A 27,211-nucleotide genomic window follows, 5' to 3' on the forward strand; every position below is an offset into this window, starting at 1 on the left:
TCTTATGTATTTTTAGCTTTTAGAAAACTCTTAGAATTAGTAGTTTAAAGTAGATGTTCTTGTGATGATGAGTTCCAGGTTTTGGGAATAATAGATGTTGAATAATAGTAGTTATTGATTTTATTAATGAGTTTAAGTATTCCGCATTATTTTCTGTTGTTATTACATTGAAATGTTAAGGTTTAGATTGGTTGGTTCTCTCACATAGGAGGGTAAGTGTGGGTGCCAGTCGTGGCCCGGATTTGGGTCGTGACAGAATATCCCCTAGAGATCCGAATCTCCAACGGATGGGATTTAAGTGGATGGGTGAGATCAAGTCATAGTACTTGCGAGTTACGTGGCGCAATCCCGCGACCAACGACAAACTTTCGGCCTCCTCTACTGCCAGACCTGCGCGAGCGTATGCTTTGAAGACGAAAAAGACCCCAAAGAGCCGTTGCGCAGATCGCGTGGGAGAGAGGGAGAGAGCGAAGAACGAGAGCATGGGGGAGACACAGGTGATTTCTTTTTCTGGAAATTTCTGCGTGTAGATACAGTTGCTGCGCCTTTTTTTGGGTTTCAGGGCTGCGGCTTTCTTGTTTCTGCTGGGAGTCGCGTGGTTGAAGGGGTTGAAGAAAGAGGGGAGATGGGGGAGAGAGAGAGAGAGAGAGAGAGAACGTGGGAGGAGAGATGCGGGTTTCCGTTAGGAAGGGGCGCGTGGTTTTCTGGGTTTCTGTTTCGGGAGGGGAGGGCTACGTGGGGATTTGGATGAGGGAAGAGGAAGAAGGAAATGGGAAAAGGGAATTTGGGTAAGGTCAGGTCAGACGGGAAGTGGGGTTGGGTCGGGTAATGAGTGGGACGGGTTGGGCTGGAGTGAAAAGGGGTTGGGTTTAAAATTAAGGGAGTTGGGCCTGGAAGATCTATTGGGCTGCTTATGTGGGAATTGGGTTGAGGGGTTTTTTATTGGGTTGGATTAGAAGGTGTTGGGCTGGAATAGTTGGAAAAGGCTCAAGCTGATTCTTCCAAATTAAAAGGGAAAATGAGTTCAAATTAATAAATAGCCTATTGATTTAAGACAAAACGAAATTGGTATAAATTTATTAACGAGCTTATTTATTTAATAATAAAATAGCGATTCAAAATATAATCGTAATTTAAAATAAACTAGTTTAATAGAATATTTTCTAAACTTAAGATATAGATATATATATATACATATGTATACATATATACATATATATATATATATATATTGAATAATCATAAAATATACTAATTATATACATTATTAAAGAAATTTATACCTTATCTAAAGTTATGCTAAAGGTAACCGGTGTAATATAAAGTTCATGCACTATATCATTATATTCGTACAATTTATAAAACTAAGTAATTTAAATTATTCAGAAAAACTTACGAAGCTCGATAATTGATTAATACCGGCGCGGGTCAAAATTGAGTGTCAACAATTGTCCCTCATTTTATTTGGGTTGATGCAAGCAACTCAAGGAAAATGAAATTGACCGAACCAATTTTGACCAACTCCATTCGCTTTAAAAGGGAGGATTCGACAAAGGGTTTAGGGATTATGGCCAAACCCTTGAAAACGGGTTTCCTACATATCACATGCTATATGAGAATTCAAGCACTCGTAGTTCGATAAGCTTGATTTACCGCATGATTTGAATGAATCAAAAGCCAACTCGATACCAAATTATGAAGGTATTGAAATGCTCGAGAATAGGATCGAGAACGAATGTTGTTATACAGCCGAGTTTTCAAAATTGAATCCGCCTACATACCCTTAAATCTTCGAAATCAGGCTGTGTGTAGTTCAACTCGATCGGTGGAAAAGGAAATTTATTATGCTAGATAACCTTTGGTTTTGGACAAGTGACAAATTAATGAGTATGAAAAGGAGGCTATTGGCGTATTGTCACTCGGATTGGAAATTTGCTTCCGATAAATCGAAACTTCCGGATGCGAGACTGAAACTGACAGGACTAAAGAAAAACCTGCGTGCTTCGAGGGGGTGGTTCGATTGTGGTGGAAGTCTCTCCTCTGCTCGCGTCCTAAGAGTTTGATGTTCCTCTTTGGACTGGGTCCCAGTTCGCTGCTAAGAAAAAGTTCCACGTTGTGCTGCATCCTTTTTGATTTCTTCCGCACCTGTGGTTTTTGAAAAATTTATCCTTTTGGATGCTCTCGACAAAGACTGAGATAAAACTTGTTAGCTTAAAAAAATGCAATAAAATGGGAGACAGTGTCTTTTTACCACGTTGACACTTCGTTGTTATCCTCCATATTCGCCGTCGACTCGATCGGTCCGACGTCCAGCAAATAAAGATTATGCTTTGTTTTGCGATATAATCTTCAATGTACTCTATATTTGTTGTCGAAATAAATAAATAAATGTTGATGCGATATTGATGTCTCTTTTATGGTCATCTTCGATGCTCTTCTTGATGTTTATTTTTTTTTCTTTTCTTTTTCTTTTTTTTTTCAAAAATAAAGGTTGGAGCTGAGGCCGATGGATAAATATTGCTCTTGGGATACATGATTTCCCTTTTTTTATCCATGTATGTCCTCTTGCGGGGCCTGAATATTTTCCCGCGATAGGTAAATTCCTGCAAGGTATGAAATCCTCTCACAATGCATAACTTTCAGTGAGGCATGAAATCTTCTCGTGATGCATAAATTTCGGCGAGGTATGAAATCTTCTCGTGATGCATAAATTCCGGCGAGGTATGAAATCTTCTCGCGATGTCTAAATCTCAACGAGGTATAAATTCTTCCTGCGATGCATTAACTCCAGCGAGGTATAAACCTTCTCGCGATATATAAACTTGACGAGGCATGAAATCTTCTCATCGTGCATAAATTCAAGCGAGGTATAAAGTCTTCTAGCGATATATAAATTTGACGAGGCATGAAGTCTCCTCGTTAAGCATAAATTCCAGCGAGGTATAAAGTCTTCTCGTGATATATAAATTTGACGAGGCATGAAGTCTTCTCGTCGAGCATAAATTCCAGCAAGGTATAAAGTCTTCTCGCGATGTATAAATTTCACATTCGCGATGCATGATTTTCAACGAGGCATGGATTCTTCTTGTGATGCATTAACTCCAGCTAGGTATAAAGCCTTCTCGCGATGTATAAATTTGACGAGGCATAAAATCTTTTCGTCGTGCATAAACTCAAGCGAGGTATAAAGTCATCTCGCGATGTATAAATTTCAAATTCGCGATGCATGATTTTCGCGATGCATGACTCTTCGCAATGTATGATTTTCCGTGATGCATAATTTTCCGCAATGCATGATTTCTGCAATGCATAATTTTCGCGATGCATGATATTCGTGATGCCTGTTTTTCTGCAATGCATGATTTTCCGCAATGCATGATTTTCCGCAATGCATGATTTTCACGATTCATGTTTTTCCGCAATCCATGATTTCCCTAATGAATGATTTTCCGCAATGCATAATATTTGCGATGCATATTTTTCCGCAATGCATGATTTTCGTGATGCATTATTTTCCGCAATGCATGATTTTCGCGATGCATGTTTTTCCGCAATGCATGATTTTTGTGATGCATGTTTTTCCGCAATACATGATTTTCGTGACGCATGATTTTTGCGCAATGCATGATTTTCCGCGATGCATGATTTTTAACAAGTCATGGATGGCTCGATAATGTTCCAACTGTAACAAGGTGGATAGCTCGATAATGTTCCAACTGTAACGAGGTTGATAGCTCGATAATGTTCCAACTATAAAGAGGTGGATGTCTCGATAATGTTCCAACTGTGACGAGGTGGATGTCACAATAATGTTCCAACTGTAACGAGGTGGATGCTCGATAATAGTCCAACTATAACGAGGTGGATGGCTCGATAATGTTCCACTGTAACGAGGTGGCTGGCTCGATAATGCTCCACTTTAACGAGGTGGATGGCTTGATAATGTTCCACTGTAACGAGGTGGATGTCTCGATAATGTTCAAATTGTAACAAGGTTGATGCTCGATAATAGTCCAATTGTAACGAGGTCGACGGCTCGATAATAATCCGACTGTAACGAGGTGGACGGCTCGACAATATTCCTACAAGATAAGAAGAAAATTGCTTATAAATCACTTAAGGCAATATAAAGAAATAGCGATAAAATGAGATGGAAGATTTTCTAGGTTTTTTTAGGAGTCCACGATGGGTGCAAGTGACGCCTTTCGTCATTCTTGACAGCTTTATATAGCCATTTTTTGACTTCAATGTTCCTGTATCCAAAGAAAAATTCTTAGTTTGAAAGACTGATTTGTGTTGGTTTTATCTCCATGCTCCTTCTTGTTGTTGGATTGCACGCTCGCCCATTCTTTATATGAGATATTTGATGGTATTTTTTGAAGACCCTCCTCAAAAATTTGTCCCGGTCTAAAATATATAAGAACTCTCATAACTTGCTTTGTTAACTCTGAGGTTGCTCATTCTGGAATTTTGAGGCCCCTCCTCAAAATTTTGTCCCAGTTTACCTCAATAAGTAACAAATGACATTTGTGGAATTTTTGAGATCATCTCAAAAATTCTGTCCCAGTTGCATGCTAGATTGTCGTAATTTTTGAGATCCACCCAAGGTTAATCTCCGTAGAATGTTGGTCTTCTATTTTGACTTTGTTAAAGAAGTCCAACTTCCAATGAATTTTGGAGATCCTCTCAAAAATTCTGTCCCACTTTCCATTATGAAGAGAAATGAAAATCTTACTGGGTATTATGACCGAGCCGTTGTGGCGCCTACGTATCCCGTTGGATCAGGAATCAGGTCAAACGTAGTTTCCCTCTCAAGGATTAACCAAAATAGGAAATTTTGATAATGAAATGACCGGGGCCGACATAGCCGCCTACGTATCTCATTCTCGAGAAATCAGGTCAAACATAGTTCAAACAAGCAATGTGTGATACATCTTCAAAAGAAAGGTAACAAAACTTTATATGCCAAACTTTGCAATGTTGGGAATTCTTCTTCTCGACCTTTGATGATGAATATCTTAAAACGGCTCAATTCAGAAATGTCTTGCACTCACTCTTGAGCATCCAATATATCATCCATTCAGTAGTTTCCTCAATATTGATCAAGTTGTTGTTGATCATGTTTTGTATTTTGTGCTTTAGAGTTTAACAATTGTCTGTGTCATGTCCAACGGCTCCTGAATGATAAGCACATATGTTGTCAGCTCTGTAAAATTTCCCTAAAGGATTGGCTGGTCTTCCTTCTATAGGATAGAGCATACCCATTGCTTTCAACCTTTCATAAAGTTGAGTTTGAGATTCCCTTAATGGTGTAAATACTTTAGGAGCCTTTCTGAATTTTAGGCGAGGAAATTTTTCCTGATTGACATTATGGCTTTGATATTTCCTTTGAGAAGCTGACCTCATATGAGTAGCCGTGATCATACTTACCTCCTCCACTTTTCCTTTTGATTTATCCATGTCAGTAATCTTGGCAAATTTTTCATTAGATCGCAATGAGGTAAATTTGGTGAGCTTTCCAGTCTTGAAAACATCATCCAAAGCTTCTCCCACTTTGACAATCTCGACAAACTTTTGTCCCATCATGCACAACATTCTTTCATAGTACTCAGTCTCTTGAGTATGAATGAACATTTCAGTGATCTCACATTCGTATATTGGAGGTTGAACTCTTGCGGCCTCTTTTCTCCAACGAAAAGCGTACTCTCGATAATTTTCTATATACTTCTGTTTGATCTTCTCCAGGTAGTAGCTATCTGGAACATCTTCTACGTTGTATCTAAATCTTTTCGTGAAAGCCTTTGCGAGTGCATTCCAAGTTTTCCATTATTTCAGCTCTTGTGATGTAAGCCACTCCAGAGCTTCTCCATTTAGACTTCGACCGAAGAGACGCATCAATAATGCTTCATTTTTACCAACTCCCACGAGTTGATTACAATAAACTTTTAGACGTGCTAGAGGATTTCCTGTTCCGTTAAAAGTGAAAAACTTTGGCACTTTTAACCCTTCCGGGAGATCGAGATTTTGGTGGATGCATAAATCCTTATAGCTCAACCCATCGACTACGGAAATATAGTGCAACTCCTTCATGGCTTTCCTGATCTCTTCTTTCATATTCAGCTTGACTTCCTCTTCTTTTGACCTCCACTCTCTCTCTTGTTCTTTCTAGTGATCAAGCTCGGAACAGTCGACAAAAGGTTCATTTGAAGTTGGGATTTGGAAAGTAATCTTTTGAGGTATAGGTGGAACAATGGAGGGATTCTGGGTATTTTGAGTGGCTTGATACTTTTGAGGGAAAGTTTGAGGATCAGTATTTTGGTTTTGAAGATGGGGGAAGGTTTGATCATCGTTCGTATTTTTGTTTTGAGTGACTTGAAGGATTTGATTGGTATTGTGAGGATGATGTGGTGTTTGGCACGATGTGGTGTCGTGACGGGGATTGGGGGTAGTTGAGTCAATGGTTGGAGGATTTTGAGAGGGGTTAGAGATAAGGTTCTGAACATGTTCCGCGCTGGGTGGAGGAAGGTGGAGTGGAGGTCTTCCATCACTTGGAGGGTTGAAGGATTAAACTGGATTAGGCGAATCTCGCATTCTTTGCATTTCAACCCTCATTTCGGCGATTTGTTGCATCAACTGCATAACCAATTCATTTTTATCAGCGGCGGCGGGTTGATCCACGACAACATCATTCATGTCAATCTCATCATTGTTGTCCCCCATTGTTGTCTTTTCTTTTTGCAAATTTGATCGGGGAAGGAATCTTTGGGGCCTTAGACCTCGGATGATAAACCAACTTACCAACACAGATCAGTTTTAAATACATGTTAATGAAAAACTCAAATGACCAATATGTTAGTGCCTGGAGGTTGTAAGTAATACAAGATATCACATATGTGTGTAAACACATAAGAGTTGCTTTATCTGGAGATAAACTTGCTCACCAATATAGGAAAACCAATACAAAGAAATGGTTAACTAGACAGGATTTTGTCTACTTGACTTTGGGATTAGTGAATAAAAATGTCGACTTGAGTCGAAATAAAGTTGACGGTATTTTTCATTACCGTACTTTAATTTTTGATTGAGATGTAACTCCAATTCCCTTGTAAGAGTCGGAAAGGATAAAGTTTCCCAAAATTATTTTGATTTGAAACACTGAATCTTTTCAGATATTAGAGTAGTACTAAAGAAAAATGATGATTGATTTTTTTTTCCAGGAAACTAAAGACTCGAAGAGTATTTGGACGCACTTTTGATAGTGACTTGATATTTGTGCTTACGATTTTAAAAAAATTTGAAGAAGAGTGAGCTAGAACATCTCCAGATAAAACAACATATTCACATAAGCAGTTATAACACATAAAGACTTATTGCGCGTTCTAAGCAGATATGTGACCCTTTTGTGCAAAGGGTGGGCCTAGCGATTTGAGGGATGTATACGTCATTTGAAAACCGTATATATCCTTCAAATTTAAACAGATAAATATGAACGTCCATTTAGGCTGTGGGACGTTTTGGACTCAAGGCGGTCTACTAATGGTCCCAACACGCCATGGGTATTGGGTTATCTTAGGCAAATGCGCTATTTCGGGATTTGGTTTAGCTCTATCCTAGGTTTACTAGAATTGTTTTCCAATTGACGGTTACCCGAGTCGGACAAACATCGGGGTTGACCCATCGAACAATGCCGGATTACCGCATTCCGACTATTTGTTCGATACTCCTAAATGATTTCTTGGGTATATCTGAGAGAAGTCACGGTAAGCCGCGTAACTTCTGTTTTCTAATGCATCTATTTGCCATTTGGCGAAAGTTATGCCATGAAATGCAATTTCTAACAACTTAAACAAATAATCTGTTATTACAAATAGTCAAATAGAGTTAGTCTTTAAGGTTAGAATCCTCCGTCCCCAGCGGACTCGCCATTTCTGTTTTATCGAAAAAAATATGGTTTTGAAAAGGGTCCGTTTTATTTTAAAGGATTTTCGACTTTTTCGGAGTCGCCACTTAATTTTTTAAGTAAAATCAACAAAACTTATTTTTCAAACAATTAAACAGAAAATCGTTTGAAAAAAAAAATTTAGGGTTCGCGATTCCTATTAGTGTCTTAGGAAAGTTTTGAAAAAAGCACCTAAGACGCTCCGTTAACTATGATTATCCGACGATTAACAATTTGACTATTTTTGTTTTAACCTTTGCAATTGGATTTTCTTAAGATTTTTATCTAGGCGAATTTTACAAGTTTTGAAATATTTATAGTTTTAAGATTTTAATTTTAATCTTAGGTCTTGATAAAATGAAAGGAGTTCTACGGGGTTTGGAGCTTCTAATCCGAATCTAAAGGCATTTAAATAAACATATAAGCAAACAGTAAAGAGAGACAGAGGGAGGGAGAGACATTGGGTCCAAACTCTGGTTCTGTTCGCCTTGACCGAGTTTTGGACCCAACTGCTTTGGGTGTTTGACCCATTTTCCGCACCTGTCCTAACTAAGCAGATAATAATACAAAGTAAATATGAAAAGTAAAGAAAAAGATAAGAGCTCAGGCCCATTATGAATAAATACGAAGGAATAAAATAAAGGAAAGTCTTCTAATCCATTTTTGGATTTCTTCAAACTTCATTCCTTGGAACTTTTAATCTATGCACCGAATTTAGATGGAAGACTCGATAATATTTGAGCCTTTACGACTTGACGAGGGTGAGCAAAAGATGGAAATGAAGTCCATGGGACTCGCCGATAATTTCACATGCAAATAAAATGACAATAGATTTAGCATATGAAGTTGTAAAATAACCAAACGAATCTTCAAGAAAAACAATCTTGAGCAAAACCGAGAATAAGAAAAAAACATACATCCCTTCAAAGCTTTGGGTTAAGCTGGAGCAAAATTACTTACAAGTAACTAAGTAAAGCAGTTAGTCATCCAAAATGATTGGAAGCATTTGAGATTTAGACTAGGGGAGAATTACGGACAGCAGATTAAAAAGATAACCAAAATGATCACATGCCATTCTTAAAATCATGTTGAAACACAGTGGAGAGAAGAGAAACAGGAGATCATTATACCATTGCCAAAGTTGAACGAACTTGAACTTATCAAGATAACGTAAGACCTATTCTAACTTTACTCTTAGGAAAAACATAGAACAAGTTGATATAGAAACTAAGTAACAAGGCACGCTATTGTATAATATTCTAAGCGCAATCTGGCAGAACATGCAACAATGAGATCACTCGAAAGTGACTATAGTTTGAACAGATAGACGTTTCTGACCCATATGACGACTAAAATTCCAGTGAAGAAAAGGGTTACGAACATATACTTCAAACAAAAGTTCTATTAGAAAAGATTCAAGCGAGGAGAGGCAGGGCGAGAACAGACTGTACTCTAAAAAAACATAGAAACACACAAACAATCCAAGTTCCATGACCGACAACACCGCACAGATCGCTAAAACACTAAAAGAAACAATTTTGAAACTGAAAGAAAAAGAGAAAATTATACAAAGCCAAAGGGGTTAAGAGGCAAGCTAGATTGCCTTACAACCCAACAGTAAGTGAACAACAACAAACGACTCACACGGTCGAGAGCCAAACGAGTAAAACATTCGGAATAAGTTATGCTTCAAATAAGGTGAGTATTACCTTTCGAAGAGCAACGAAACTGGGACGAGACAAGCAAAGGGGAAGCACTACTAACACGAACTCAAAAAATCACACTCTGTTTCGAACGTTTGAAAAAGAATGCCACCAACACTTGATGGAATGGTTTCTTCTTGTCCGAATCCTTCTAAGAAAACTCTTTGTTAATACCTTTCTGATAAGCGGAAAATGTTATTAAAATAGAACGAGTGTGAATGTCTTTTGGGGGATAACTCCTTCTTCTCAAAGGAAACTGATTTATCTTTATGTTTTCCCATGGGGTTTCAGCCAAAACAAAAAAAAAACCTACCCCTTCAACACTTTCGCAGGGGGTATTTACAGGGGAAAATTAGGGTTCCTCAAGAGAAGGGCTGGAGGGACAATTTTTGAGGCCCATTTCGAATTCAAAATTCGAAAATCCCTCCCAAGCTGAAGGAATATCCCCTTGAGATCCAAATCTCCAACGGATAGGATAGAAGTGGACGGGCGTGATCAAGTCGTAGTACTTGCGAGCTACGTGACGCAATCCTGCGACTAACGACAAACTTTCGGCCTCCTCTGCTGTCAGACCTGCACGAGCGTATGCTTTGCACACAAAAACGACCCCAAAGAGCCGTTGCACAGCTCGCGTGGAAGAGAGGGAGAGAGCGAAGGACGAGAGCGTGGGGGAGACGCGGGTGATTTTTTTTTCTGGAAATTTCTACGCGTAGGTACAGTTGCTGCGCCTTTCTTTTCTTTTTTTTTGGGTTTCGCGGCAGCTGCGTTCTTTTTTCTGCTGGGAGTCGCGTGGGTCAAGGGGTTGAAGAAAGAGGGGAGATGGGGAGAGAGGGAGAGAACGTGAAAGGAGAGACGCGGGTTTCCATTGGGAAGGGGCGCGTGGTTTTCTAGGTTTCTGTTTTTTGGAGGGGAGGGCTGCGTGGGGATTTGGATGAGGGAAGGGGATGGGTCGGGTCGGGTCGGACAGGAAATGGGGTTGGGTCGGGTAATGAGTGGGACGGGTTGGGCATGAGTGAAAAGGGGTTGGGTTTAAAATTAAGGGAGTTGGGCCTGGGAGATCTATTGGGCTGCTGATGTGGGAATTGGGTTGAGGGGTTTTTTATTGGGTTGGATTAGAAGGTGTTGGGCTGGAATAGTTGGCAAATGCCCAAGCTGATTCTTCCAAATTAAAAGGGAATATGAGTTCAAATTAATAACTAGCCAATTGATCTAAGGCAAAACGAAATTGGTATAAATTTATTAACGAGCTTATTTATTTAATAATAAAATAGCGATTCAAAATATAATTGTAATTTAAAATAAACTAGTTTAATAGAATATTTTCTAAACTTTAGATATACATATATACATATATATATATATATATATATATATTTATATTTATATTGAATAATCATAAAATATACTAAATATATACAAAGATATACATATATATATACATATATACATATTATATACATATATATATATATGTATATATTGAATAATCATAAAATATTCTAATTATATACATTATTAAAAAAATATATACCTTATCTAAAATTATGCTAAAGGTAACCGGCGTAATATAAAGTTCATGCACTATATCATTATATTCTTACAATTTGTAGAACTAATTAATTTAAATTATTCGGAAAACTTACGAAGCTCGATAATTGATTCATACCGTCGCGGGTCAAAATTTGGGGTCAACAACTGTTAGAACTTGTAAGGTCAACTTCAAATGCTGGTATATCTTAGATCAATACTATACTAATTAGGTGGAACTTTACCTATCACATTAAACGTCTCTGAGTCCTCTTTCTATCGCAATCAAGTTTGTCGAAATATGAAATAAAGGTAACAATTTATGCTCAAAATAGTGAAGCACTGCCGATTCTTGGAGATTCTTCTATAATGGGCATAATTAAGGTGCATTAGCAGAGTCTCCTAGTTCCCTTAACAAGTAAAGTTATGTCAAAGGGTGATCTACAAAGTGGGGAATGTATGTTTTAAGTATTCAGGTGGGTTCTTTAAGTAGTCTTTCCGAAACATAAACCAAGATTTTCCCACACTTTTCCTAACAAGTATTTAAAATTTTTATTGCCTAATTCCTTTAATTTAAGTCACTCATATTAGAATTAAAAGAAACCCATACCCTCTTAAATATTTAACTCATTAGAATTCCTCAATTACATGAGAAGAAGAGAGCAATTGAAACTAGGGTTTGATGATCTCAGAGTGGTTCTTCCTCAAATTTCTTGTGGATTCTTAATGAAGGTATGGTTATCCTTCATGTAGATTTAGTTTTAACCCTATAGTCGATTTCAATGATGTTTTCAAGCTTTTTTTTAACTAACAACTTAGATTTCATGGAAACTCATTGGTTCTTGCATCAAACATTTTCAAATGATAAACTATGATGAGATTGATGTTTACTTGATGGTTTATGATGGAAAAATCTATGAACCCATATTTCTCTAAATTCCTAAATTTGACCTTATGAAGTGGGTTTGATTAATATGAATAGATGATGATGTATTCATGTGTAGAATAATTTATATTTTTGATTTGTATCATTATCAAGTGTTGGTGATTAGAGGAATTCAGATTATAGCCTTGAAAGGGGAGAGTTTGACCTAATTTCATGTGAATGTAAAATTGATATAGAATTGTGATAATGTCCATGAAGGCATATGGTGTGTCAGTAAAGCATTATCATGAGATTGTATTAAAGCACGTGATGTAAAACAAGAATGTGAAATAAAGGACAGACTGATCAATTTATATAGAATGTGAATGCACTGTGATTGAAAGTATGCTCTTAATAAATACTATCCTTATTCTTGTATAAATTAATGTTAAGTTATATGTGCCTTGAATTAGTAGGCTAGTGCATTCTCTTCTACACTGGAATGTATTTTGATTTAGATGTCTAAATGCATAAATGGCTAGTATTCATTAAATGTAGATATCGTGCCCTTTCACTAAATGAATAAATGATTTCTAGACTATGTATTGAAAAGGCAGACCTAAGCTTAGTGCCCCTTTATGATGGGTCTAGAACCATATGTGAATGATGAACTTTGTATCGGTAGGCCCAATATGTAAGGCAACCTTCTTTGAAAGTCAATGAGCTATCCTTAATGAACCTTGATCGGTAGACCTATTGGTTGTAACCCTTCTTGGTAAAAGTAATATGAGTTGGTAGACCAAATGTCGGTGCTTTATTTTTTTCACAAATGTGAATAAAAATAATCTATGGGAAATAAGGGTAAGCAACGAGGGGATATGGTAAAAATTATGGCTGTATCCGAGTGAGAGGCTATAGAACAATGTATGTTTCTGGAACTAGAAAAACTCTTTAGGGTGTGTGGGGATAGAACACCGGACTCCATGTCCAGCGTTCATGGACCCTGTCGGTTAATTCCTATTCCTATCATTTGGGATGTGCACTCTAGTTACTTGATAGGTTCTATAACGTGCAGGTAGTAATTTGAGATGTTATCTACACATGGGACGAGTATGCTTTAAAGGTGCTTGAGTGAGTTCCTTTAGTCTTCATGATAAATATGAAGGTCCTCTAAATGAAGTTAATAATGAATGGTCTATTTATTTTTCTATATTATGATGTATGTTTCTCCTATATTGATGAAACGAGTTACATAGCATGTTATGTTGAAAAAGAAAGCATCTTGTCTAAATGTATCCTTGTGGAACACTTAGTTGTGAAATGAAGAAGTAGTATGGGCTGCCACTTTATGACTTACGTAAGGGTGACTTAGAGTAACTTTGGATAGAAGTCCTACTATGATGAAATGATCTACTTAATGTGTGTGCCCTTGCGTTTCAAGTTTGTACTAGTTGAAGTATGACTACTTAAGTTTAAAAGGGTAAATGTAATGACTTGAATGAGATATTGTTAGTTGTGTGTTTGTTGTGACTTATGCTATGCCTTTATTGTTCAAGTGTTCATGAAGCTTTACAAAAGGACATAAAAGAATGACTTTCAGCAAAATGTCCCTCGTTGGCATATTTTTGCATGGTCATAATACTTAGGGCTTAATTGTGATAATAACATCTTCTTCATTTTTTTAGTACAATGTGTAAGTTTAAAGTGCTAGGTGTATTCTCTAGTTAAAGACTTGGATCTCCACTCTCCAATACTTTGTACATCCTCAGGGATTCGAGGGAAAGTAAATTCTTATATTTCCTTGTTATGTAATAGATTCTTAGTAGTTTATTTCGATTGTAATGGTTTGTGTCCTCATTAAATTTATTTGATGTCTAAGATTACTATGTTGAGACTTGGTATTTCTTTGTTTTATAAAAGAGTTTTCTATGGTTCACTTTACTAAGGAATGTTTTAATTTCGCACTATTTTTACTGCCTATGTGATGAATGAACGCTTAGAGGCTTGTATGAAATACCTTCATGGTAAAGTACGCCTTGTTACGACTTGCGAGTACTCTCGGGTCGTTACAAAGAGAGGCACTGTTTTCTTGGCTAGTGGTAGTCTTGGCCTTTGGACTTGGTTTGATCCCTTTCGCTTGGCACTTTCCTCTTGGATTAGCCTCACGTTGGCACCATATCATTCATAAATGACTTGTTAACACTCGGGGAGTCATTTTTACGATTTTTAGTAATACACTTAGTCTATAGTTTAAACTATCATTTTGCCTGGATATTATAGATACTGTCAATCATGGCTGCCTTAGCTTCCGAAGTATGTCTATCTATCGAGTGACTTTTCCTCAAATCCTTTACATAAATGACTTTCTTAGTTTTAAACCTACCAATAAATGTCCAATAATTTTAACTAGAACCTCTTCATAGGTGAGGCTATCCTTCACAACAACACTTTCTAAAGGTAATATCAAATCCATATCACCAACACTGTCCAAAGTTATTATCGAACCTGGATCACACACACAGTTCTTCAATAAGGTAATGTCAAAGAGTGGGTAAACAAATGTTAATCTTGGTGCTAGATATAACTCATTCGAAACATCTCTATCACCTTTTATGATTCTGTAAGGACCTACATACTTAAAATTGGGCTTCCGTTTATTACAAAATATCATCACCTCTCTTTATGGGTAACAAATTTATAAAACCAATCAGTGATTTCCAACTCTAAGTCCTTTCTCTTTATATGTGCATAGTACTTCTGATAGCTTTGAGTTTGTTTTAGTTTATATTTGTTAAAATTAACTTCCTCCATCGACTCATGATCCAAATCTCACCTTAATAAAGTTGCATATCCCACTTTGAATGAACAAAAAAGGTCTTGTATCTACTCCAATACAATGCATCAGAATTGCTCATCTTAATACTAGAATAAAAGGTATTATTAAAGGTGATTTCGATAAAAGGTAGGTCATTATCCCAAATGCTCCTTAAATCTAAAAGTAATACTCTCGACATGTCCTCTAAGGTCTGTATATCTGGGATTAAAATGTTGTACTGAGATTCACTTGATTAAAAAGCCCTTTTTGAAATGATTTTAACAAAGGATAGGTAAATGGAGGACCCCCTATATGTGATGATAAATAAAAGGGAACCCCATGCAACCTTAGTATCTCACTGGTTTAATGTCTTGTAAAATCCGCAACTTAATTTATAGTCTTGACAGCCAACAAGTTAGTTGACTTATTGACTTTGTCAACTATCACACAAATCGAGTCATATTTTTTCGAGTAAGATGTGAACCCATAACAAAATCCATGTTTAGCATTTCCCACTTTGATGTAGGAATGTTAATATCGTGAGTCACACCTACTCATTTTTGATGTTCTACTTTAACTTTTTGACAGTTAGGACACTTAACCACAAAATCTATGATGTTTTTTTTATGTTGTTGCATAAAAAGACTTCTCAGTGATTACGATACATCTTCGTTTCACTTGGATAAATATAACATGTGGAATTATGTGCTTCTGTAAGGATTTGCTTCCTCAAATATTCTACAATAGGAAGAAATAAGTGACTTTAGTAACAAAGCACAAGATCACCCCTTTCATAGAATACCACAAACGGATTTACTGAACCTTTCAACTATTGTATTATAGGATCAATATCAATTTTTAACTTAACCTCCATTACTAATGAAGATTCTGACTAATTCTGAACTATCACACGAGTGAACATCCTTTGCTAATTGTTTCTTCTCTTCCTGAATATGTGCTAGACTACCCATTGATACTCTGCTGAGGGTGTCAACCAATATATTTGACTTACTCGAATGATAGAACATATTCATGTCATAGTGTTTAGGAAATTCAATCCATCTCCTCTGATGAATATACAACGTTTCAGGTTGAACACATACTAGAGGCTCTTATGATATGTGAACAAATCAACATTAAAACCAAACAAGTAGTGTCCCCAAATTATTAGGGATAACGCTAAAGCTTGAATGTCAAGGTCATGAGTTTGGTAGTTCTCCTCGTAGACCTTATGCTTTTAAGAGTTAGCTATGACCTTACGTTACTACATCAACATATAACATGGCTGACCCTAGATTGATCAAAATAAACTACCATAGCGTTTAACAAATTTCATAGAGTCAAGACAAGAGTTGTAGTCAACATGTCTTTAGTTATGACAAGATTTTATCATGCTCATCGGACCACTAAAACTTCACCTTCTTATCTGTCAACTTTATTAATGGGGAAGTTATGGATAAAAATCCTTTAATAAACCTATGTTATTAACCAGAAAAATTCTAAAAACTTCTAATATTAGTTTCTATGGTGGGTTTGATATAATGTTGTGGTGCCTCATTTTTGTGGCAACCCACTCCGATTCCTTTGCAAGATACCACATGACTAAGGAAAGATACAACTTGTTATAAAAATTCAAATTTGATGAACTAAGTGTATATTTGGCGATCTTTGAGAATTTGTTGAACAACTATCAGATGAGTCATATGCCCTTCCTTACTCCAACAGTACATGAGGATATCATCGATAAAGATGGTGATTTAAAGTCCAAATATTGTTTGAAAACCATATTCATTAAGTCTATGAAAACTTCAAGATCATTGATTAGTCTTAAATACATAAATGCAAAATTCATATTGATTATATCGAGTACTGAAGGTTATCTTTGGGAATTTACTATCTTCGAACTCTATGATTATAGCTGAATATGAGGTCTATTTTAGAAAATAAACTAGCACATTTGGATGAGATACTTATTCTTCATTTTTACTATGCTCATATGACTATAATGAATGCATATTATGAGATAATTGTCTTTCCTTCTTCTGAACAACATTACAGCACCACATAGAGATATAGTGTGTTAGATGAAGATCTTTTATAAAAGTTCATTAAACTTTTTTTTAAAATTTTTTTAGATTAAATTGATACATAATGTAAGGAGGAATCAAGATAGGCATTCTATATGGAAGCAGATTTATTCTGATGTGATTACCCTTTCGGGACTCTGGGAAGATTTTTTGAAAAAACATCTGGCAACACTTTTAAAAAATCATTTACGACTACGGCTGACTCAAGAGTTGGGGTTTCAAAGTAGTAATCCTTAACCAAATTAAAAAAATATATATACCTATTAGAAATCAGTTTCATAACATTAAGGTAATAGATAACATGACAAAAAGGAATTAGTTACTATCCTTCAACTCTTATACTATCTCATTCGGTTTCTAAAATTGATATCATAGTTTTGTAATCGACTTAGTCATAACAATAATGTAACATATCCATGCCAAAATAATATATAAACATATTATTTCTTACTCTACAAGGTTTGTTGAGGTGCCTGTCTCAGAAATAGTGATAGAGCAATTTCTTTATGCCCATCTACCTATAACTTGGTCACAACCCAGAGTATAGACTCATAAGTGTAGCCCATGGATATAACTTTGCATAAATGTTCTAAATGGATGACTTGCGACAAACTATTGACGACATTCTTTTTCATCGCAATCTTGAAAAGCATACAATGTTATATGACACTGACCACCATCTCAACTAGATGAAGCACCTTGCTGATTAGGGAGACCAGTTGAAGCTGCTGATCTTATAAATAGAGACATGTGACCTCTTTTATTTTACTTGAAGAGGAGCAATCCTTCAACCCATGACCTGACTAACCACACCCAAAAAACCCTTCTATGACTACACGACTCTCTCTTGGATGATTCTTACAACACTTTTGACAAGTTGGGAAATTTTGGTTACGTGAAGCACTCCCTTGTGACTTAGATTCTAATGCTATCCCTTCCCCCTTTCTGATCATGCTGAAACATGGGGGACGAAGCGCTAGCTTATGAACGTGTTGGGGTTGTAGACCTCTACTGAAACAGTGAGCGATTTCTACTACCTGGCATCTTCCGAGAGTACTCATAGTTATGCATCCTACCCTTATTGGTATCATTGTCCATTTACCAACGCGTATCTCACTAAACCTCCGAAGAATGAATCATTAGTTTGGAGATATTCATATCTGTAAATAACATGGCCTTTCCTCACTCAGTATTCACCAGATAGGGTACTTCAAACAAGAACCTGCTCATTTGTGCTTTTAAAATCGTTAACCATATGTCAAGCATACCTGGAGAGTTGCGTGAACTTCAGCTTGTATTATTGGACTACAATAGAACCCTACTTCATGTTCATGACTAAATAGTACTTAGCCTCCCTAAACACTCTCGAGACGAACCTATCAAAAAAATCTCAAGCAAAGTGTTATGTCACAGAAACTGCATCCACACCCCAGTTGTCTTTCCATTATGTGAAAAAAATATGACATCATCCTTAAAATGGTAGGATGCCCAATCAACCTTATCACTATTGTCACTTGCATTACAAAAAGAATCTTCATGACCTCATTAATGAAGTTATGTGGTTCCTCACCTACCTGCGACCCTAGAAACTTGGAAGGAAACATATGCATAAAATCTCGAACAATGGTTATAGCTAATCAACCATCAAGATTTTCCTAAACTGATGTACGTTGATTGTTTTAGATAGATAGGTTTGAGACAAAATCTAGGTTGCATTCTAAAATTTTGCATTTGTAACCTCATTTTTCGGGACTAGAGGAACTGTCTTAGCAATTTATGTATTAGTTCTACAAGGAGTCATGATATAAAATTCATAACAATGGATTATGAAGGAGAAGTTGAATTACACACCGTGCACAATAAAATTAACAAAATAAGAGAAAATTCTTAGAACACCAAGTAACCTCTCTGTTATAGGTGTTGTGAGCTACACACACATGCAAGAAGTAGTGACTAGAGCGTATCTTAGACACCCTAAGACTGTTGAACTGATTCTCTCATATGATGTTTTTCACATCCAACGGCTACCCCATACACTTATCACGATACCTATGATTATGAGTGACCCCAAGCTAACCTTGAATCTGGCAGATAAAAGGCATACTAAAAAAATAACTACTTAAATCATGTACTATGCGGAAGCTAAAAGAAGAGGATATTTTGAATGTGGAAAACCCAATTAGTCTAACTATTTGATATATCATAAGATATTTATTATGACTAATACAACACTTAACAACTTGAGTTGAAACTAATATATTCCCTAAAAAGCGTCTAAAAGAATTGAGTTTCTAGGACATGCCCCTATCTAACTCTATCAAGACCGAAAACTTAAGTAAAGTCTTAAAAGTAAAAAATGTGTATTTTCCTCGAAGTATGAGAAATCACAACTAAATTTTATGAATTCAAACTGGAGATGGACTAAGTGTGATATGGATGCTTAATTCCTAAACCTATATCATAAAATAATGTAGTACAAAAGTATGTGTCAGTAATTTAAATGAACAGAGCATATAGGATGTGTATATATATAAGCTAAAAAAAGTAATAAATTGTTTTGAAGCAAAATTAAACTAAACTGGATGGAACAAACAAGTACTAATCATGAAGCTAACAGGCTAAATTGTATAGTGATGTAAATGCTAAATTATGTAAATGAAATAACATTCTTACTGTGGGAGGTTCGGTTAACCAACGTAAAGCATGTGAGCCCTTTTTAGGGATATAGGATTGACTATGGTGTGGTCACTTAAACGAATGCCCAAAAAATAGGACTTATGAACCTATGTAGGAACGTAGTTTAGGGATTTAAGGGTAACTAAACTATAATCCAACTAAATTCTAAGTCAATTCCCAGATGAATACAAGAAGCTTAAATGGAGTGAAATAATTAGTAGCTCAAAGAACTAATATGCTAACTGAGAATGCAACATATATATACTAAAGATTTGCATTTCAAACATTGAGGAAAGATTTAGTCTTATTTTCCTTGCATGTATAATTCGTGATATTTCATAAATTTATACATCCTAGGGTTCTGGGTCGTTCATGTTACTATACTAATTCACGAACAAATCTTCACAATCTAGAAACCATAGATCTCAAAAAATTATGAGATTTAAAAGAACTAACTAAATTTAAGGGACCTTATAAGTCAAATAAACAAAAATGTAAAATCGAACATAAATGCTGATGAAAACTAAACATAAATTCTTTTGATTTGAGGGCTTTACTTGAGGAAAACCTCTACTTGTTCTTGCGAGAAATTATCGCCTCTATCTAAGCTTTTCTTTTTAAGTTCGATGATATTAGGAAAATGAGTGTCCTAGGATATTTCGTATTAAATAATACGGCTTAGAGTGAGTAAACAAATGTAATTTAGGTATAAAATAACAAAATTTAACTGCATAACTTATAGGGGAAAACAAAAAAACTACCGTGACTTAAAAGATTATAGTTCTCTTTCACAGGCCCATTCATGGACTTTATGAAGCACCACGGGTTGTATGGGAAACCGTGGTTTCTCATAGAATTTTAATTGGTACAGGGTCATTTTTTTAAATGACATTTAACAGACCGTGTGGGGTTTTACGGACAGTCTAGTAGTCTGTGGTCCCTCACAAGACATTGGGTGGTTTTATTTGTTTTCAACGCCAACTTGGAAGCTCGTCTTGAGTTCCATGAAACATGTAGTGTTCCTGTTCCTCCATCTTGTTATTCAGTGTGAGACCCAATGAGGGTGACACATCATGGTCTTATTCACGACATATGCCCTGCTATGGGGTCAACCATTTCCCTCTTGTTCAGTCTAAGGTGTTATAGCTTAGTTACGTTTATTATGATTTTTACATTACATTAGGGTGATATACTTTATTCTTTCTATAATTCCATTTGTAATCGTTATCTTTGGTTTTTAGTTTATCTTGTCTTGGTGGGACAAAAAGAATGATACCAAGCACATTTTTCAGTTCTTGACAATGTTTCCAACTATGTAGGAATGCACGCCAAATATTTCATATTATCATGTTTGTAATAATGGTAGGAAGACATATGAAATGACATCATATAGGTTATAACCTCATTTAATGAAGTCGTGATTTTCAATTGGCCTTGTTCATTATGCTATGTGGTTGTTAATGAATGTTTGTATTTACTTGTTAGCTTGGGAACAACACTGGTAGACTAACAATGGATGAATCGGATACCATATTGGTAAACTAATTATGTATGCTCGCGTACCATGTCGGCACATTAACAGCCAGAGTTCGTTTTTTGTGAGATTTTCATGTATGTGATTTTTAGTTCGTTGAGATGACCCAATATTTTCGTTGTGATCATATGAGAGATGCACTTTTACATTATTTGACCCAAGCATTGTTGTTTCAAGTTATGTGACTCAGAGTCTATGTAGTTTATAATTGTTGTTATGTTATACATTGTTCTATGTTACAATATTGTACTGACCGTTTACATCCATATATTTCTCTCCATGTGATCCCACTAGTACTTTATGGTTTGTGTACTGGTATCCATGTTCTTTTTCATGTTGAGTAAAAGACCTCTTCCGGTGGTTATTTTGAGACCTTTGTTGAGAGATATCTAACTTCTAGTCCAAGGGTGAGCTCCATCTTTCAGGATACCATGGATTCTTCTAAATCTTCTTATCCATTAATTCAGGCATAGGCTTCTATGTTTTAGTCAATGTTCAGTGTGGAGGTTGCGTCTCATGTTTAACTATTTCGAGTTTTGGTATGATGATTTTAAGTTATGGGGTAATTTTTACGCCACAATTGTTTTAATTATCTCATTTTGCTTATGTGGATTCAATTCTTTAGTAACTTAATTATTTTCTATATTTTCTTGACAAGAGTTGTTTTCTTTATACAGTGTTGGTTAGTCTGAATTAGTCTTTAATTCTCCCACAAGGTTGATTAGTGTTGGTGCCACTTACGGCAGTTTGAGTCGTGAGGATATCATCCTCGTTAGGCTGATATCATTTCATTTCAACATAGTTACAAAATTATGTTGATTTATCCATCTATAAATAAATAACTACATTTAATATTTGCTACTAAAATTTATTTTATCATACTTATAGTTTGATGACTTAATAGGAAAAACAATTAAAATAATTTTAGTGAAAAAAACATTCAAAAAGGAAGATTACATGAATTCTCCTTTAATGCTACCAACCAAATAAGTGTTCAAAGAAAAAAAAAGTAAAGACACTAAGTATATATATAAGTAGTTTCTTTTTACCCTAACTTTTCCTTCTCCGCCTTTTGTGTTCATTCTATCATAACAAGATTCTTAATTCAGTTAATCGGCTACAAAAAAAGTTTGAGGTTTACACTTATGCCTTGTTAATTTTATTGATCTATCTATGTATATATATATCTTCTCGTAAAAAATTATCTAGGATCTATTTGTTTTTTCTTTTTCTTTGATGTTATTAATTTTCTCTTACAATTTTACGTATTCAAGATCTAGTACATCATGGGAGAACGAGAGAAGATCGATCATTTTTAGTTTGACCAAATTTTAAAAGGAATAATTATTGATAGGGTGGGAATAAATTTTACTTGTTATAGATCTAAAGATAGTAGCCACTTTTAACAATTTTCTTGGACTTAGATGTTCTTTAATTTGATTTTCTCCAAATTTCTTTATTTGGATTAAAATAATTCAAATTTAAAGTAATTTTTTTGATCACTAATCTAATGAATCAGGAAAAATGCATGATTACAATAGATCGAATGTCGATTTTTTTTATGGATTTAAGCTTTACATATTTTTTTTCTCTTTTTACCTACAATATGTTCTATTTTAAGAATGAAAGTTCTAATAAAAGTGATTTTATCATCTTAGGTTTTACCATTAAAAGATAAATAATTATTGTTATGGGTAAAAATTAATATAAATCTTTATAGATCTAGAGGTTTTTAGAGCCTTTAAAAAATTTCTTAAAAACAACAACTTTAAAGATTGTTTTTTTTTTCAAATTTATAACGTTTTTCAAAAGAATGTTTGATTAAGTCAATTTTTTTATCATACATAAAATTTACTTGGTAAATCGTTTGAGCTTCATCACCACAACAATAACTATTCTTGTTCTTGAATATATAAATTGATGGACAAACATATTTTATTTTGACTTTATATGTGTATGTATTCTAGCACTTTGATTAAGTTCTTACAATATTACGTGACACATAAATATCATTACTTGCAAGCTTGATGTTTATATTTTTTTTAAAAAAAAAGCTTGTCTATTTCCATCTTACAAAAGATCTTTTTCCTTGGTTTTATTTTCTACTAGGATATAAATAACCATCACCAAATTTGAGTGGATGAAGATTCAATGTTAATGGATGATTTAGAGGTATGCTTTTGAAAAAAATGTCTACTTATAAGGTGCATAATTTTTCCTTATAACCAATATACAATATTTCTTGATAGATACTTGAACAACTTTTTTATGATAATTGTGTTACAAAAGAAAAATAATGTTTTTCTCTAGAGCTAAAATAATTTAATCATATCATGACAACAATAAATAAATACTAAAAAAAATAAAAAAGGTTAAATATTTTATGTTATGTTTTGTTGTTGATTGTAGTGACTGATTGTGATGGTAGTAGATGATGGTAGTTGTGGGGTATTGATTGTAATAGTTGGGAACGGTGAACAATGATGATGATGATTGATAAAGATGGAGTATGCAGTGAATGAATTGAATTAATGAGCTATAATATATCAGAAACCTTTGAATTGACATGTTAATTATATGAAATTTTGTTATCTAATTATTTATAACTATCAAGACTCAATAGATGGTTGCATCATAAAAAATTTAGTTAATGACTTAGGTTCAAACCTAAAAACATATAGATTTAGTAGTTTATATATGAATGATTAATGTTATATCTTTATTAATGCAAACATATTAGACATAAAAATTAATACTTGCTAGTAGCTACAAACATGTACATATTTTTCTGCGTAGTGCAATATCATAAGTTCAATATGCATTATGTCAAAAATGAAAAGTCTTCATAGACAACCTTTTTCTTATATAATTAATTCCTTAATTTTCCATAGTCCCAAGATATGACATGACCAAACTATCTCAAATGATAAAAACCATCATTGATCTAGTTACACAATATATGCTATTGATGAATACACATCTTTTTAAGCTTTTCTTTTTTTATTGTTGTATCACTTTGATCACGTTCTTAAAATATTACATGAAACATAGTAAGCTTCTAACTAATTTTTTCTTATTGTCTTTTAGAATATGGATAAACAATGAAAAGATGGTAATGATAAGGATGCAATATTAATGGAAGTTCCAACATATTTTATGACACATGATGAATCAATAGCCGATGTTTTAGAGGTACGATTTTTAAGAGTTTTTCCATTTGTAATGTTTTAATTTATTTTCTTACAAGTCATTTACAAAAATATTATGATGGATTCTTGAGTAACTTTTAATGCGAATTGTAAGATAAAATAAAGAAAAATATTCTTCTCTATATCTAAAACATAAGACTTTTATTCCAACAATATTATTCAAATATGTCATACATCTTATAATAATTTAAATATGTGATCTTTCCATTTCAATTTATATGATTTAGTTTCACTAAAAACAATTATGGAAAGGCTTTCCTATTTAGGTTCAAAAATCATCCTTTAAAATATGAAGTTTTATACATAATAGTACCTTTATGAATATTTTTCCAAATAAGGTAAAACCAACATGGTGAATGGTAAATAGTCGAATTATACATTTTAAATTTAAGGACATACGTTATATTTTAAAACCGATTTAACAAAGTGTTCCATATATAATGAAACACATGGAAAATTGATTCTTTGATGCTTAATTTTTGTTTTTAGCTTTAGATCATGACCAACGACACTAGCCTACAGTCTGAGTGTCTATGAATCGAAGTTATTATAGTAACCAAACAAAGGGTTAGGGTCCTGTCCCAAGGGAGTAGTAGTGAGGGTAGTAGCTACTTAGAATTCCGTTCTATATAGTGATAGTTTATGACATTTTCAAATATTAACACAATTAATTTGTGACACCAAATTGTCAATTATTGAAAGGGGTTTTGTCACAAGTAGTAGAATAGAAAAAATATAAAGGAAATCAAGTATGGTAGAGAGTTCTTGGGGTGTGATCTCTATATGTGAAGATAAAAGTGGCGGGTACATGATTTCGGTAGCTAATTTGGCAGGACAATGGTTACTAGGCTAAGCTTTAGGGGAATGCAAGTTCTTTCTTGAGAAACTTACCCCATATTAAATTGTTTCCTCTTGGACACCCACTTTTCTAAACTATCTAGCCTACGCCTTATCCAAATTCTCTCTTTCAATAAGGGTGCTTGGATATGGGACTAGGGCTCACCCTCTCGGGCACATCGACCGACTCCCTCGGAGATCAATCTAGTGGTCTTATTTTCAGGACTTCTTCCTCGAGAAATTCAAAAGACAGTGGTTAGCTTTGTTTTTAAAACTATAAACCCAAAATTGCTAAATCACACCCCAAGAATAGGGGTTTTTTAGCCACATATCAAGTAATAATCAAATATGCTCAAAATGATAATGATATGAAGTGGGTATTAAAGATTACACCTTAAAACTAGCAAAGGTAGGTAAATGGAGAAGACCCACTTCCAAAATTAGAAGATGAACTTGTTTCTGCAAGATTCCACAAAGCCCGCTCTAAATTTAGAGAGAACTTATGAAATAAATTAGAAAATAAAATATCAAGTGTAAAATGTACAACTCTCTAATGTACTAAACCTAAATAAGAAAAGAGGTCAATATTCATAAACTTCATAATTGTACTGGAAAATCTTTTCAGAGCAATTAGGCATTATTCGCTGAATTTCCCTTTTTTGAGTTCAGTGCCATTTGCACGATGCCTTTCTTATCTATGTGTTCTAGATCGATCGGCGGTAATATTCTGCTTTATAGAATTGATCGGCGAAGATTCAGCTGCTTCTTTTTGTCATCTTTATATCCACTTCCTTGAGGGCTCACTTGCAATGACAGAAGGAAATAACTTTTTCTATTTGGCAGATCGACAAGTGTGTTTGGCGATGCACACCTTTGTATCTTCAGCTGTTTTTGTCCATTTTGTTTCCTTTTTACGCCTAAGTGTCCATGCTCCTACCAAATCCACAAATATCTAAAACTTAGGAGTTTTTATCATATATTGAGATAAAATAAATAATCAAGGACCTTATATGCATTAAATAAGGCCATTGGTAAGTCCAATTTGAGGACTCATGAACTTAGGAGTTTTTATCATATATTGAGATAAAATAAATAATCAAGGACCTTTTTACGCCTAAGTGTCCATGCTCCTACCAAATCCACAAATATCTAAAACTTAGGAGTTTTTATCATATATTGAGATAAAATAAATAATCAAGGACCTTATATGAATTAAATAAGGCCATTGGTAAGTCCAATTTGAGGACTCATGAACACCCCCAACTTAATCTTTTGCGTGTCCTCAGATAAAATTAAGTTCATCTGTTTAAGTAAGATATCTCAAATAGTTCTACACAAAACTCAATCGCTAATATGCACAACAATACTAAAATTACTCACGCATACCTCTGTTGTATATTCAAAGATTCAAGGTGTAACACACTATTACCAAAGATTCTCGAGCTCACAATACTGTTTACTAGTGAAATTTCATACTAAACAAAAGTATCTACATTCCCTTACACAAAGAATGATTCCATTTTCATACATGTAGATTTATTAACTTAAGGTCATCAATATGATGCAATACTCACACTCACAAAGAGGGGGCACAATGCCTTTTTTCACCCATAAGTTTTTCCCTTATTTTCCAATTTACTTTCGTTTTGTTCACTCAAGATAAAAAATGTGTTTCTATGAAATTTAATGGGGGCTGAGTACAAAGGTATGGTAATTTAGGCTCGGTAGATTTTTTCAAAATGAGATGTGAATTTCTCAACACATCCCCTTTCTTAATTGATAAATCTTTAGTCAAGTGCCTTTAAGTCATTGTTTCATTATTCTCCATGGTTTGGTTGGAAATCTTATTTCTTTTTGTGATTTTATTCAACAACCTTCTTATTCATTATTCTATTTTTATTTCCTTTTTTCATGTATTAAGGGTTTCCATTTCTACGCAATACCATGGGTTTGTGAGACTTTTCCTGCACTTCTTCACTTCTCCTCTCCCTTCTTACCACATCCCCAACTTAGGCTTTG

Source organism: Solanum lycopersicum, chromosome 1 (assembly GCF_036512215.1).
Source record: "Solanum lycopersicum chromosome 1, SLM_r2.1".
NCBI classification, from domain to species: Eukaryota; Viridiplantae; Streptophyta; class Magnoliopsida; order Solanales; family Solanaceae; genus Solanum; species Solanum lycopersicum.